Source organism: Perca fluviatilis, chromosome 16, assembly GCF_010015445.1.
Source record: "Perca fluviatilis chromosome 16, GENO_Pfluv_1.0, whole genome shotgun sequence".
In the NCBI taxonomy this organism is placed as follows: Eukaryota; Metazoa; Chordata; class Actinopteri; order Perciformes; family Percidae; genus Perca; species Perca fluviatilis.
In genome coordinates this window covers 13,379,322-13,396,052 of record NC_053127.1, presented here as the reverse complement: position 1 = coordinate 13,396,052, position 16,731 = coordinate 13,379,322, and the positions used below count along the sequence as shown (strand labels likewise).

Below are 16,731 nucleotides of genomic sequence, written 5' to 3'. Positions count from 1 at the left end.
CATAGAGAGGAACATCAAGACAAGAGAGACAAAGACAGAAGAAGGCGAGACCGCAACGGCAAGAGGCTTTTCAATTTGATAAGGGATGCTGCAGAGAAACAGCGCGAGACAGAGAAATAAAACAGTAACAAAGTGACAGAAAGCTAGAGTGTCGTTTCAGTTTTCTCTATGAGGAGCCGGTCAGGGCACAGAGCTGCTCTGCCAGATTAGCCAGAGCTGGAGTATTCACCTCAGAGAGTCAAGTAAAACTCGTCCCGGAGCTTCGCATCCTGTCCCCGACAAATAAACCTCATAGTGAAACCCTATCAGGCTCCAAGTGGGAACATTCATTTTCATTACCGCAGGTTTATCTGTCCCCACATGCTCTAACGCCGCAGTGCAGAGGTGTTCTCAGGTAGCGGATCAGAAGGGGGCTGAAGAAAAAGGATACAAATAAGAGTGAGAGAGGAGGCATAGAAGTGGGAGGACAGGCAAGGGGCGCTGGCTCATCTTTCAACAAGCCTTTTCTCTGTTTTTCCTCTCTTAATGCTGTTTTCTACTCCATGTGTGTTATTCATCTTAATCACAGGACGGGAAAGCATAATTCCATTTTTTTTTTGGGTCAGGCAGATGGTACCTTTGTTAAGGAGATTAATTACCATGCTGCACGACATTAATAAAAAAACAAACATTTGAAGGGGAAATGCAATTTGCCCTGAGTGCAAGGCTAGTGTAAATAGGTGAGTCAGGGCCGGAGAAGGCAGATAGCCCGTGGGTGGATCATAATTTATTCTCTCTGCAGCGCCTGTTGAGCCAGAGCTGGCAGAGCAGAGCAGACAGGGAGACTAATGGCCATTCAACCACCTGGCAGCAAACTGGGGATCACAGCACACACCAGGCCAAGACAGGCAGGAGTTAAGCTTTTTTCCCTTTTTTGTGGTGTATTTTAACTCATTTGTACATCTTTTTTGCCTTCAAGGCTACTTTTTGAAGTTTTCAGAATAGGTTTTCGAAGAAATTTCTCATCTTTATATCTTTGCAATGCAGACTATTGTGTGTGTCTCTGTTTGTATTGGTATGCTGTGTGTACATGTATGAACGTTTATATACCCTATATGTATGAATATATGCATTTATCAAAATACTGACATCATTGTCCAGAAAGTTTCTACAAAACTTAATACATAATGGAAAGACAGGCTTTATTGTTCTATTTAAAATTTTCTTTCACCATGAAAACAATTATCTGCACTTAATACATGACAGAGGGAGTAGTATACAAATATGTATTAGACACTACAAACTGATTAGGACAAAGCCAATGTGCATAACATATATTTTTCAGGGCAACGATTTTTTGGGCAAGAAAATGAAAAAGTCTGCACATCAAAAAAGAAAAAAAAGCTTTCAAGTTTTTTTTTCTATTTTTACTTTTAAAGCTCAGGGGATAGGTTACGTGAGCATAAAATTAAAAATAGCAAAAGGCGTTTGAAGCTTTTTATCTTTTTTGATGTGCAGATCTTTTTTAAGTCACGCCAAAAACACATTGTTTTATTTTGCAGGGGATGGGAGATCAATGGCACAACTCTTTATTTAGCCAAAAATTACAAATGAATCCCATCAAGAAGTCATCCTTACGGCTGTCCCCGACTCACAAATATCAATTCCGAAACACAGGCAACATCAGGAAGCAGAGCACGAACGCTTGTCGTGGAGTCATGCCAGACAAATTGCCATCAGCAGGACGGGTGGTAATTTTGCTGAAATCCGGAACATATCAGGGAAATGAAAGGAGAAGAGCAGCACCTGAGCAGCACCCTGGAGACACAGGGGGACTATCACTTCAAAGATGAGTGCTTTCAGGGAGATTTCCTATTCCCATCAGGACATATGGATAGATAGAAGACGGGGCAAAACAATCTGCACCTTTATTACTGGGTGGTTACAAAAACGGTATATAAAGGCCAAAAAAGAGAACATAAAATGGAATCAGAAGAGCTTTCGTAGCAGCAATATACCAGCCTGTTATGAGTGTGTCGGTCTCTGTCTGTGCTTGCTTGCACAGGCCTAAATGTCACTGTGAAAGTACTCAGATCTTTCCTTAAGTAAAAGTAGTAGTACCAAAGTGTAGAAATAGTCTGTTACAACTACAAATCATACATTTTAAATTGTATTGAAGTCAAAATACAACAGTATAAGCATAAATATACTTTAAATACCAAAAGTACTCCTAATGCAGAATGGCTATTATTGTATAATAATGTATTTTTTAAGCCATAATGTTTAATTACTTTATATACTGCTGGGTAGCTTGTGGATTCCCACATGGTTCAATAAAGTGCTATCTTAACCTAGGATAATACATCATAATTTATTTGTTGATTATATTTTGTATAATTGATCTGTCTCTGCAAAAGTAACTGGTTACTTAAGTAATCTTAAAATTGTACTTAAATATAGTATACTTGAGTAAATGTACTTTGTTACTTTCCACCACTGCCTAAATGCCTAAATCATGAGATTTCCTGTCGTAAAGGATGTTCCTGACATTCTGCAGTGTGCAAGATGTTTTATGTTGCTGTAAAGTCACAATGACAACAAAAATGTCAGAAAGAGGTAAGAAATGAAATAAATATGAAGTGAAACCACACACATTAAAAAAAGAGAACACCTGTGCTGGCTATACAGATGCTGTTTACCTCATTTCAAGGCTGACAGCTCATCAGCAGTTGAGCCGAGGGCAATGACTATGTCAATATTGAACATATTCTGTTGTAAAGCATTAAGACAGACAAAGACTATATGAAGGACGTATGATTTCAGATATTTAATTGGAATCAACCCAACCAGTGTCACCAAGATGGTAAAGCTGGTCAGTCATAGACGTGGGAGGGTGCATGAGAAGAAGAGCTCACGTCAGTCCTTATGTCTCCTCTCTTCAGGCGATTTTTAATGGACTTTCAGCGTAAGTCATATGCAAAGATGAGGACTCTTCTCTTTCCCACTATGTGAATGACAATTGTTCTTAATCTTTTATTTTCCCCTTTTGCTTATATTTTGAGATTAAGACTGAAAAAAGGCAATCCTTTATACAGTTTAAGCTACAATCTTTATGTTTTTATGGGGATTTAATAGTCAAAAAATGCTTACATATGAATTGTAATGTTCTATTAATTTTAATAAAAGTTGTGTTTTGTTGCAGCTCTGACTCTGGTGAACAGGTGAAGAGAATCTAATGCAATGGTGTAATTCAAAACACTTCATAATATGCATAATTTGCATGGCTGTTAATGTAAAAAACAAAAATGAACTGTAAAAATGTTCTACAACAACATATTGTATTGTGTACTATTGACAGCTATGTACTGGCAACTCGAGTTGCCAGGTAACTTCTGTAATTTTAATAGCATACAAGATCATGCTGTAAACAAGATTACAATTAATTGTTGTTTTTCTTTTAACAAGTAATTGCTGTAATTTACATAAAACAAAAACCTGTAAAAAGGTATCCTGTAATATACTGTAAGTTTTTTTCTACAGTAATTAAAGGTCCAATATGTAATATTTGTACTGTAATAAATCCAAAAATGACACCAATGCCTCATCAGATATTAAGGAAACATGTTAAGCTGAAATACTATCTTTTCGGACAACAATGCTAATGTCAGTATTTGTTCTTTTTGAAATTTACATTCCGTGACGGAATTTATGTTTATGTTTTGATCTGTGTGTTGTTATCAACGGCCCAGTATGACAGCCAGGCCGGGTTGCCAGATATACCTGTAAAAACGTAAACCCAGCGCGCTACAGCTGTAACGGTAGTACAGCCATGAAAGCAGCACACAAACGAACAGGATAAATGGAGATAGATTCTACCCGACCTAAAAAAACAGTTGCGTGACCAGAGACGTAACAACCCCCTGGTAAATACTGGAGATGTATTTGAAAGATGGAGACAGCTTAGATCCCAAAAGGACGCAGAATTGGCTTATTTCCTCCTGAACAGGTAAGCATAGCTTCAGGCTAATTTATCACAGCCACTAGGGACGGGCATTTTATGTCATTTCAACATTTGTGTACTCAAATTGAATTATATAGCTACAGTACCCGAGTTGGTTACTCGCAAAAACAATTGAGACACAGCCAGTAAAGTGATCCCGACTGGTCCTGGCTAACGCCGCCATGCTAACCCTGTTAACTGCTAACGTTACCGGGAGGACCAGGCAAGCAGCCCATGGCTGTTTACAACGTGTAGTTCAGTGGCTGGAGCCGACAACGGTGAGTTATTTTAAGCCACGAGAGGGGGGCTGAAAATCAGGAAGAGAGGACTGTGAGTTTGCAGTGTGTTTAGCGATTGTTGCCGTAATTCTAAGCCAATGAAGTGTGTTCCGTCGGCAAGGTAGTGGTATTTTTAGCGTTTCGTATTGTAATTCTAAGCCGAGGAAGTGTGCCTGACTGGCGTGTGGAGAGGACGGTGAGGTTGTTGTGTTTTTAGCGGTTCATACTGTAATTTTAAGCCGAAAAAGTGTGTCTGTCAGTTGGTTACAGAGCTCCGCGTGAGCACGGGCTTTTATGACTGTCAATATAGCCAGCATCTAACGTTAGCTACTCTGCTCATTGACATATATAAGACTCCGCTGTGCTGTGGAGTAATGTCTGGCTATGTGAGACTAGCCTCTAACGTTAGCTACTCTGCTGTGCTGTGGTGTAATGTCTGGCTATGTGAGACTAGCATCTAACGTTAGCTACTCTATTGTGCTGTGAAGTAATGTCTGGCTATGTGAGAAAAGCGTCTAGCAACATTGTTGTGAATGCTGCGGTCTCAGCCTGGCAACCCCCGTGAACTTCGAGTCTGGGCAGGAGGGGGCAGGGGAAACGACTCTCCAGTATTTTGAATTGGTAGTGCAGTAACTATTTTAACCGCTAGCTGCCAGTATTACATACAACATTACATATTGCACCTTTAACAGAACTTTTACAACTTTTTTTGCCAGGTATTGACTGTAAAATCTACACTCAAATTCGTTACAAAGTTTCCTGGTCTGAATTGTTCAATTTAATGACTAATGATTGCAGTTGTTGCAGGGAATGGAAGATGAAACGACAATGTGATTAAATGAGTTCACCTGTAGAATTTGTATGGGTTGGACATTGATTGCTTCAAAGAATACAACCCAGATTGAACCCGCGATTCAGTTTGACTTGATTGGTTGCTGATACAGAGGGTTCATCTCCGGAGGTAGGCCTCTCTCCCTGTTGCCTTTGCGGTCATCAAAAGGAAGAGATTGCAACTGCATTGTGAAAACTCATGACAAATCAACTGAAAGATCCAATCAAATTAATGTCTGGCAATAGACACGCTGAATATTTCAGTGATTGGACTGCATTATTTAAGTTCTTTCAAGCACGAGTCCCTGTAAATGTTGGAGAAATGGTTAATGTTTTTACTTCCATTTTGTCATTTCTTTTTGTTAAGATTGGCCATAACAATAGCTCATTTTTTTTCTCTGAGGAATAATAGTCCTCAGAGAAAAAATGGAAACCTATTCCCAGTATGCTATCTTCACAGAGATGATTGTGATTACACTGATGGACAGAGTTACATGTCAATTACTGTAGGTAAATAAGTAAGCAAGTAAGAAAGTGAAAATTGAGATAAGCAAGCAATAATTTCAAAGTAAGCCAAGATGTAAAATCCAGATTGGATGCTTTGCTGACTAACTCACCAAATACTACCGTACATGTTTGCCTCTGCAAAAAAACATTTCAAGTGTAAACACAATGTATTGTACATCTCTTTAATACAAAAAAGGAAGGCTACAATTTTCTCAACAATTGCTAGCCCAGGTGTCAAATTGCCTAATGTGATTTTAAAATAAACTGGCATTCACCTCAACTTTTCAAACAAAATGGTGGTGGTGGTGACCATGGGTGTAAACAATGCAGTTTTCAAAATATCAAAATAATCTGCTTTGTGTTCTAATGGAAAGGAAATGCTATTAAAATGTTTGTAAGGTCTCAAGGATCATTTCTAACTTTGAGGTGCAGACCAGTATGAGCCTCAATGCAGGTCCATTGGTGAGAAACACGGAATGTAAGCATACCTTTGTTTACAAGAAAACTGAGGAGCTATAATCCCATACAGTGACTTAATAGTAATACATTATTACCAGAACAAAAATGAGACTTGTATTGATGTTTATTGATTGTGCCAAACTAAACATAAAAAATGCTGGACAGGCAACTTAAATCCTCTTAGCAGTTTAATTTGACGCACTTGAGCCTGGAGTGTGGGTTTTGGTTTTTTTCCCCTCATGTCTTTAAGCAGACAGCATCCTCTCATCCTCATTGATTAACTCGTCAGACTGGCCAGCTGTGTTTCGCCAGAGATAATGTTTTAATTAACGGACTTCAATATCTAATTAAGATTAGATGTAGATGCTTTATAGAGGTCATTTAAATGAAGGCAGACAGACCGGCAGGGGAAGGTCTTGGCTGATGATGGGATCAATATACTGCTGTTGGGGAGTACCTGCCTGTGGTCCTGAGGTACTTAGAAGGGAACGGTTCACTGCCATGTTTTAGCAAGGCCTCTAAGTCAGGGTGAGTGAACACAAAAGGTAGGCATTTCTGCTCTGTTTGGCAGATATAAAGACTGACCTGAATTCCTGAGGGTGCACTAATCATTATAAGGTCTCTTAGATGGATATTCTAACAGAATAAAACAAAAATAATATCCTTGTTTTACTTTATTAGAGTATAGTGGCTGAGTCGATGGGGCTGTTGTGAGTGCTCCTACTTCTTTTTGAATCTCTATTTTCTCTCTGTGGAGATCACAGATTACAGGTCATGGTCTTAAAAATGTTTTATCTGGTGATGGCAACAGTGCAACGGCCATGTATGTATTACAATCTAAAGGAGGTCCTTCCCCTTGGGAGCACAAATTAACTTAGCAAATGGCAATTTGGTTATTAGATTATTGTCTATTTTGTGTGAAAAGTTGCACTGACCATATTGCAGTTTTAAAGCTCAACTAGTCTCCAAAATGGAAAAGATTTATCCTCTGAGGAGCATGAATGTGCTCAGTAAAGGTCATCAACAATCTACCCATTTATTTAGGTAATTCTTGTGGAGGAATGTGGACACCTTGGCCTTATAATGGTGCTAGAGGAAGGGCCAGATTAACAATTAGTCAGACATGTGGATAAACCTGCAGACATCATCATATTTTAAATTAATTTCTAAATTCATTACACTTCAGAATGCCCCAAAAATGATTAATGTGCTACTTAATATCCAAATCCAACATCCAAGATAACTATACAAGATATTACCATATACCACAACTGCTATTGTGCATGTTTGAGAGACAACAAGACATTTAATATAAAGGTAAATAGGGACACTAAATGACGTATCAAAGAAAACTGTGCATAGCGCTGCACATACAGCATTTCTAGGACAATGCTGATGACATTATGCCATGTTAAACAGAGCAAGACCAAGTAAGATAAATGGAGATAATCATGAATGGTGTTCATAGTATTCCAGTACCTAAATCTTTTTACACCTTTCGACATGACTGTTTTAATCAATAGAAAGCAATTTCTTCAGTGCTCATTATTTAGTTTATGTATCTCCAAACACTACTGGACTGAGACACTATTGGTGTATACAATGAGAATTGAAGGCTGGAGTATTTTATCTTGAAATGGTTCAAGGGCCTACAAGCCCTTGTTTGTTCATGCCTTTCTAAAATAACTTTTATCATGGTTAAACAATTGATTTAAAGCTTTAGTGAGTAACCTTTTTATAATAATGAAAATCCCTTACATTCAAGCCATTTCCAAATGAGTTGATAGAAAGCTAAACAAGACTATCAGCTCCACAAAATCACAATTATAAGTAAGTTTTGACTGAACCTAAAAAATGATCATGAACAACCTGGTTCATTAATTTCTGGGGCAACAGGACAAATGTATCTCGGAGATGAGATGGCAAAGGCCAGCATGTTCTATTCTTTCAGCCTAATGAGGGGTCAGACCTCCACAAGGTGACTTTGATTCATCACCACAGGACTTCCTTTCACTTTCTAACTCTTTTCTCATCACTTTTCTTTCTCAGCCGCCATGTCCTCCACACCTCCTGTGGGCTAGCCAGTCATACCCCAACACTCCAAGCATTAAGGCACAGCCCTAATTAAAGCCAGTGTTTAAATACCTTCTCTAATCCATAGACCATTGTAGTGTATTAAGACTCCCATCATTGATTAGACACGCCAATTCAAAGAGCCAGGAAAGAAAAACTCATTAGAGGAGATTTGAGCGATGCCCTCTGTTGATAGCTAGAGAGGGAACTTTACCCTGTTTGTTTACTTGACTCAAAATGTAATTTCCTTAATAGCTGATATATAAATGTAACTTTCAGAGAGTGGATCATCAGACAAATGGGCATGCAGTGTACGGTCAGATTAGTGTCATCAGCTCCAGGAAATATTAATATTCTTTGAAGGACCGTAAAGAAAGCCAATTTAATGTGTTATGAATGTAGTTATTACAGAAATTACAGGTAAGACCGTAACCTGTGACCAAGGCAGCTGTTTAAATCACCTCTGTTTTAATCAGTTCTATTTAACGTAACGGTCGCAGTTTTAAACACATAGTTTTAACGTTGTGAAATGGAACTAGTTAAGTTTAGGCAACAAAAATACTTGGTTAGGGTTAGGAAAACATCAGGGATTGGCTTAAAAGGAGTCACATAAAACTGCTACAATGAGGACGTAACTACATCACAGACTTAGGTGCGTAAAAGTTTATTAATTTAAAAATGTGTCTATTGACTTTTAGTTTCACACAAACCCTGGTCTTGGTAACCTGGTAAAAGTCCTGTTTGTTTGACCCATCCGTTACGCCAGCCTGATTTCTTATGCAGAGTTTGGCGCCCTTACGCTTTGCCACTTAACTTCCTCGTTTGCTCTCGCGATAATAACTACGGCCTCTAGAGGTCGCCGCATAACAACAAATGTGAATATGGGTTGTTATAAGCTGCTTAACATTTCATAGGAAATTATTTATGTGTTGCGGTCAACGAGTAAATACAGGGCGTTTTTTGTCAAGAGAAAGAAATAGTCCCAAAACTTGCTTTATTCCCTTCTCAGGAGCAGATTTCTTTCAGCCAGGGGACTTCTCACAGGGGCCACCATGGTTCTGAGATCCATCAGAGACTTGCCTGGATGCAGCCTTGGAAAACATAAAAAAAGTGAAAAACTATTGCCTTGTGTAGAGAAAGAGAAAAAAATTCCCAGTCTCCTATTCCCCTGTGTGGTCATTGATCTACAGGCTCTGATTCAAGCTCCGTATTAAATCACTCTGGGGTGCGGAGCCAACCTGTTCTCCATACCTCTTTGTTCAGACCAGCACCAAAGATAACAGAAAGCATTTTGTGGCGGGAATGCCAGGGGCCCCAATCTTGCCTCTAGCTTTTTCTTTCTTTATCCCTTCTTTCCCCTCACTTTTTCTGCACCCTTTCTTTGCCTCTGTTTCTCTTTGGCTCTTTTTCTTCAGTTTTTTCCCCTTAAATTTCCGTCTATCTTCTATACCTCATTGTAAAGGAGTCTTTTGTACAACCCTGATGGAAAGACCACTTTCAAACAAAGACTACTCACATTGTGGAACAGGGACAATAAATAGGATCTTTTGTGGGCTGTCTGAAGGTGCTCTTTCATCACCAGCAGACAGAGAGGGAGAAAAGAAAGGAAAAGAGAGAAAGAAAAAGAGTTTGAGTCAGATTATCCATCGCAACACCTACAGCCTTCAAAGGAAAGTTGGGTGTGTGTTCTTCAGAGCCTGTGTTGTTTCACATTACGGTAGCTCTATTGCAATTAGACTAGAGGCATTTAATATTAGCCTGATGATTAGAGGTAACTGCCATTTTATTTTCATTCATCCTGATGATCCTCATGTTCATGTTTGCTGATTTCTAGTTGGGCAAGGGGTTATTTTGTTTTGAATTGCCCTAACCAATCAGTGGCAAGTCCCGTATCCATCTTGCTGTAGTCAATTGCAGTTGAAATGGCAGTGAGCATGCTAATACATTTTTGCAAACCATCATAAAATGGTTAAAATATTTGTTCATAAAGGCCAAATGTAGCTTTTTTACAACCCAGTTGTGTTTCTTTTCATTTGTATCTTTGCGACTACAATTTTACGTGTACGTTTTGTGGGTTTAAACTGTAGACCTATATAAAGATGGATGATGAGTCTCCTCATCCTCCCACTGTACAAAAGTGAAGTCAAAATATCCCAGATACGGACGCTGACATCTTGTAATTTTGCAACCAGAGTCTGCTCTGAAGTGAGCAGGCAGTATCGAAGTCCCGCTCATTCACCCGTCCAATCACAAGTCAATCACAGCTGTCAATCACAACGTTTCAACCCATTTGTATAGCATCAAATAACAAATTAAAACCAAACTTGTAAAAAAAAAGATCACTTGAACATACATGCGTGTGAAGAACGCATAAAAAAAAAATCCCATGTCCCTTTAGGGGCTCCATAGCTTATATATTGTTGGTTAGTTTAATTTATAATACAACATCGTATTTTATAAACTACATGTGTGTTGTGTGCAAAAATCTGTATTTGTAAAGCAACTGATAACTAAAACTGTCAGATTATTGTAGTGGAGTAAAAAGTACAATATTTCTCTCTGAAATGTAGTGGAGTAGAAGAAAGTAGAAACTGGCATGCAAAGAAAATAATCTTTTGCTGAACAACATGACTTTGTAAAGATGAAGCACCTGTGGTCCAGCAGAGTTTAGAAGGTTAAAGTTAAAGTGCTCATATTATGCTTTTGGGCTTTTCCCCTTTCCTTTATTGTGTTATATATCTTTTTGTGCACGTTATAGGTTTACAAAGTCAAAAAGCCCAAAGTACAGCCCAAAGGGCCTTACCATCTTCCAGAGAAAACACTGTTCACAAACTGCTCCAAACAGCTCTATTGTAGTCCAGCCTTTACTTCCGTGATGAACGTGCGTCACTTTGTAACACATGTTATAACGCTCGCCTAGCTGCTAGCGTGGCGCGCCCTCAGATTAGCTAGCAGTACTTACTGCGCATGTGCGACTCCCAAGAAAGATGGTACAGAAGTGAGATGCCTCACTCTGTAGCTTAAACAGAGAGCTCAACACACAGGGTGAAAAGAGGAGCTGCAGCAATGTGCAGTACAACAAATATATGGTGTTTTCTGAAAATTAAACCACATAAATCTATTCTGGTACAACCTCTGAATACAATTATGAACCTGAAAATGAGCATAATATGAGCACTTTAATTAAGTGAAGATGAGAACTGAGGTCCTCAGAAAGAAAGAGGAAGAGACCAACAAAACCAACAAAAGCACTAATAACCCCTGTAATCTTGCTGTACTTCTAATGTATGCTCAAGCATTAAACAGATGATGGGCTGTGTGCATGTTTGTGTGACTGTGTTATTTTTTCATCACATTATAGAGACAAAACTCTGTTCACCTTATCACATTGTACGGAATCACCTCTCATCATCAGTTCCCACAACTTTAACATTTATTTCAGGGTTAAGATTTAAGAATTATATTAGGTTTAGTCTGGATAAGGTTGCAAAACAATGCATCACACATCAAACTAGTCATCCCAATGATTTCTATGTAAAACTTAACAGAACAATGTGATAAAATATTCCTCTCCATCAATACCAGTCAACCCTCTAAAAGATTTTGCTTCTCTGTCCCCTACTTGGCTCATCCAGGCTACTGTACCTAGACTTCTTATCTTGTCAGGTGATAGCACGTTTTCTCCTGTGGTCTTGTAACTGTCACAACGGATGAGGAGAAAGCCGTTGGTTAGGTTTAAAAATATCTGGACCTCTACTGGTTTCCTGGTGAGTCAAACAGGACATGAACCCCATGTCTCCTGAGTGAAAGTCCTGTGTTTGTGGGTTAAAGTAATGGCGGACTCCACCACTAACAATAAAAAACTACTACATAGAGAGATAATTACAGAATGTAAATACATTTAAAAAAAACATTATCATAAATATTTAAAAATATATATAAACTTAATAAATGGTTCAAATTTGTAACTGGTAAACCACTGTCCAGTTTTGATGAATCCTAGAGAGATTATGCATAACTGATGGTGCAAATCTAAACCTGAAATCCAGCCTTAGTCCAGACATTTTGTAAGTTGTCTACTTTTTTGACTATAGTTAAGATAAATATCAATACGGGACTATGAGAATTGTGTTTATTTTGGGATCATGTCATGTTGTGTGTTTTAATGTATCATATGATGGTGTTGAGGTTAGGTGTTTGTCCGTTTCCCTATCTCTCCCTGATAGGCTGCAGGCAATATATCTTATCGTAAACTGTTTAAAAAAAGCTGCTGATGATGCTTGATAACACCATATCACCAAAACAGGCAAAGAGCATGCGAGTGAGGATGTGTGTGTGTGTATGTGTTTGTGTGTGTGTGTGTGTGTGTGTGTGTGTGTGTGTGTGTGTGTGTGTGTGTGTGTGTGTGTGTGTGTGTGTGTGTGTGTGCGCGCAAGGCCAATGAAGCTTTGTGTTGTCAATCTGTGACCTGACACAATCCTGATGACAGTGGTTGTAAATTTCCCTCCATCACAGGGAGGCCGGAACCGCTTGTTGACTCGTGCTTCTGTTCTTTTCGGGAGGCTGGCGGCTTGCAACACGGCGGGGTGGAGATAAGAGTGGGGTTATTATCCACCTTCACCCTGTACACAAACCATTTTTACCTCTTACTTCTCTACTCTCTTCTCTTTATCCCTCTCTCAGCATTTCTCAATAGTCTTTGTGTCTATCAACCTGCTGCACTTTCTCACAAGCACGCAGAAACAATGCTTAAATCTCATAAACGCACACATAATGGTATAATGAACAGATGTAATCCTGCATGGATGAGCCTGCTTTTTATCACACGATACATACTGTACAGTGGATGGACAGGAGCATGCCTGTGTGTGTGCATGCATGTAAACGCTATGCGAGTGACAGCTTCTCTTTTAGATTAAGACTGACAGAAGCAGATGACTAAATTAGCAACATGTGGATTTGATGTTTGACTCAGTGATTGATGGTTGACATTTCTTGTAAATGTGCCCGTTTTTAAGTTACAGCATGTAAATGTAAATGATTCATCTGCAGTGGAATATTGCAAACATTTGGATGTTTGGAATGAGGAAAAGTTACAACTACATAGGATGCTATCCCATCAAAAGTTAATTGTGTTTTAAATCAAACTAAAAAACATAAAATCTCTTGAATTTTCTTTCTAGTTATGTAAGGTATGACTGCTTTTTTTTGTAAACAAACTAAAATTGAGAAATGTAAGACACATGGACTGATATTGCACAACTTTTAAAATGTATCGATAAGCAGATGCATCACCATTCAGTAAAGTTATGTTACAGCACTGTCTTTAGTTCAGTCTTGGATCTACTTTGAGTGCCATTCAGTTCAGTACAAAACTAGGTCTATATACACACAGTTTACTGCATCATGGTTGCTTCTGTGGCTTTCAGAGTCTATAAGTAAGCTTGTAACCAGGAATTAATGTACTGTACAGTATATCACAGCTAAGCTATTTTCAGTCACCAGGGAGGAGAGCTCCAATTTGGTCACTGACAATGCTCATCTTAAGTATTTGGTGTTAAAGAATTCTCTCCAAAAGACATACTAAACCCCAGACCCCAGCTGCCTGCTACACAGTTGTGGTGAGTTTTGTGGTGAGGAGCTAAATTGGCCCATAGAGAGACAGAGAGGGGGTGAGAGAGATTGGATGGACAGCTCCAGCCTTTAATTCTTCAGGGGTCACTTGAGACAAAAAGTTGTTAAGATGACCACCACCGTAGCTGAGTGTCAGTCACACTGGCCCTTCAAATGCTGGGGCAACAGTGAGGGACTGATAGGGCCAAAGGAGTGAGAAGTGAAAAAAAAATGGCAGGAGTGTGTGTGTGTGTGTGTGTGTGTGTGTGTGTGTGTGTGTGTGTGTGTGTGTGTGTGTGTGTGTGTGTGTGTGTGTGTGTGTGTGTGTGTGTGTGTGTGTGTGTTTGAGCACAGAGGTGGAGAGGAGTAAAAAGCGAGAGCACAAAAGTGTGTGTTTGAGAGAGAAAGTGAGATTGAGACAGTATGATAAAACTGGAGAATTAATGAGCGACTGAGGCAGAGCGATTGTGTGAGGGGGAGGAACAGAGGGGGAGTGGTGGGAATGAGGGAAAGGAAAAGGTCAGTGTGTGTATTGTGTCCTCTGAAGAATTTATGAGTGGTGTTAAGACTCATCTGCAGCGTCATGCAGCCTCCGATGTCTCTGTGTTGATCAAAGACATGCCGTGTCTGAATCTGGCTGAGTTCACAAAAACTTGTGATTTCTCTCCCTCTGCTCGCCTTTCATGCATCTTATCTGCCCCATTTAATTTTTTTACAATACTATATGTGCTATAAACTAATGAGATGGCTCTTAGTGTGAGACTTTAAGTGAACCTATATTTATATTTTAAAACAATTCAAAGCAAATAATGTAAATAGTGGGCACATCCAACCCCAGTTGGATAGAGGTGCATGACAAATAACAGCAACAAGGGGAAAGGAGAGTCCTGAAAGACATTTGACATTGCAGGTCAAAACGTTGCATGAATAACATTTGTAAATTCCAGTGTGTAAACTCTCCTTCTCCTTAAAGGCATACTATGCGGTTTCCGTTTTTTGTCAAACAGCCACCCCTAGAGTCGCTGTGGACTACTTGTATTTAACGTTACCGTCATAAATATCACTCACGCAGAGCTTTCTCGTAAATTAGATTAGATTCAACTTTATTGTCATTGTGCAGAGTACAAGTACAAAGACAACAAAATGCAGTTTGCGTCCAACCAGAAGGGCAAAAAAAGCAGAAAAGTGCAATGTAATACAAAGTATAGGCAGGTGGTGGTAAAAACTGACATACAACATCAAGCGTAACAACATAGAACGCAAGCAAGTTTACTTGACATGTTGATAAAACGTCAGGAGTACAGTCTTCAAGTTGGCCCTATTAAAGTCTCCTGCGATTATGTGAACACCGTCGGGGTGGGCCCGCGGCTGTGTTTATGGTGTCCAGCAGGAGAGAGAGCGCCGTGTTTACATTGGCGTTGGTGGAATATACACAGCCGTAACGATCACTACTTTTAGCTGTCTCGGTAGAAAAAAAGGCCGGCATCTTACAGACATGTACTTGAGGTCAGGGGAACAGTGTTTATCTATAATTGTCCCGTTATTACACCAGTTCTCGTGCACGTACATACAGAGCCCACTCCTCTGCTCTTACCGGAGTCTCAGTCCTGTGCCCAGCGGAGCGGAGTGCGGCCTGCTAGCTGCATGCTAGTATCGGGTATCCCCGGGTGAAGCCAGGTTTCAGTGATAATCAAAACACTGCAGTCACGAACATAGCGATTTCCAGCGAGTTGTAATTCCAAGTCGTCCGTTTTATGCACCCAGGGATCTGGCATTGGAGCGATACAGGCTCAGCAGGGGTGGCTAGAGGTGGCTACTAGCCTTAGCATAACACCGGACATGCGGCCCCGCTCTGCTTCCTCTCCCTCCTCCGTCTGCGCCGCCTCTTAGACCCGAAAACAATCAACAGAGAGCCCGGCAGTCTCGCTAGGTCGTCTGGGATGTTGTGCGTAAAATGAAAGACACTCGAAATAGATATCTGGTGCTGGTCACCGATGTCCAAAAGGTTCTGGCGGATGTTCACAGAACTGATAGCAGTAAAGCAATTCATGATTCTCGCGAGATTTGGCTGGGTGCCACCTCCCAAACTTGCATCGCTGGTTTCCCGATCGGCATTCCTCCCCTGCTTTGCTGTCAGCATGATTTGCCCTACTAAGAGTTTGTTTACCATCGAAATTACTTTGAAGCTGTTATATTAAAAGGTACAAATCTTGCATAGTATGCCTTTAAAAAACTTTCTTCCAGAAAATGTGAGACAGAATTCTAAAGATTATTGAAAAAAATACTGCCACCCTACATATATTTCAGCTCTTAAATATATAAAATAAAAACAGAGTGACAGACAAATGTCTTCAGGTTCTTAAAGGTGCTGTCTTTACACAAAGTCTTTATAGGAGTAGGGAAGTACTACCGCATATGTGAAAAAGTTGCCTTTTGTGGCTCCACAGGGAGCTGCGCAAAATGTGATTAATCACTTATGTCAAAAGTATTGGGTTTCACTAGATCTTTCAACATATGTGTCAGAGAAAAGAATAAGAATATGTCTAAAGTTGTGTGCATTTCAGTCTTTATAAACTTTTGTGCTTTTGAGGAAGCGATATAGAGAGAGAGATGGAGGCACTCAATACATGCTTCCTTTTTTCACCTAAACAAGAGGCATGGGGCATAGTTTTGTGTGCATCAAACTGTGTCATTACGTGGGTATAATTACTGGAATTGCTGTAAATAAATGAGACCATTGTTAATCTCACAATGGTATTGTTGTTGTTGGGTTTTCACTTCCCAACTGCTTCCTGTAACAAAGAAGACGCTGCTACATGTGTGTCGCAAGGAAAACAATGTTGCTGGTTTGTGCAACTGAGGAAGCTGCAGTTTTCAGGTGTCATTTTGACACATTGTGTAAAAATGTAGTGTCAATCTTTTCAACAACCCTTAAAACTAATAGTAAAATGGGATTTAGTCTCAATAGCAGTAGAAGAAATAGGGGTATTC

The 16,731-nt window shown here is 39.6% G+C and overlaps 1 long non-coding RNA gene across 1 annotated transcript in view; it reads right to left on the bottom strand.

Annotated features, from left to right (window-relative positions):
* Positions 1–8,962: 8,962 nt before the first annotated feature.
* Positions 8,963–16,731, bottom strand: part of LOC120544692 — a 66,149-nt gene continuing 58,380 nt past the window's right edge. The window contains exon 3 of the long non-coding RNA XR_005636538.1: positions 8,963–9,218. This is a non-coding gene — a long non-coding RNA (uncharacterized LOC120544692). The remainder of the gene's footprint in view (positions 9,219–16,731) is intronic.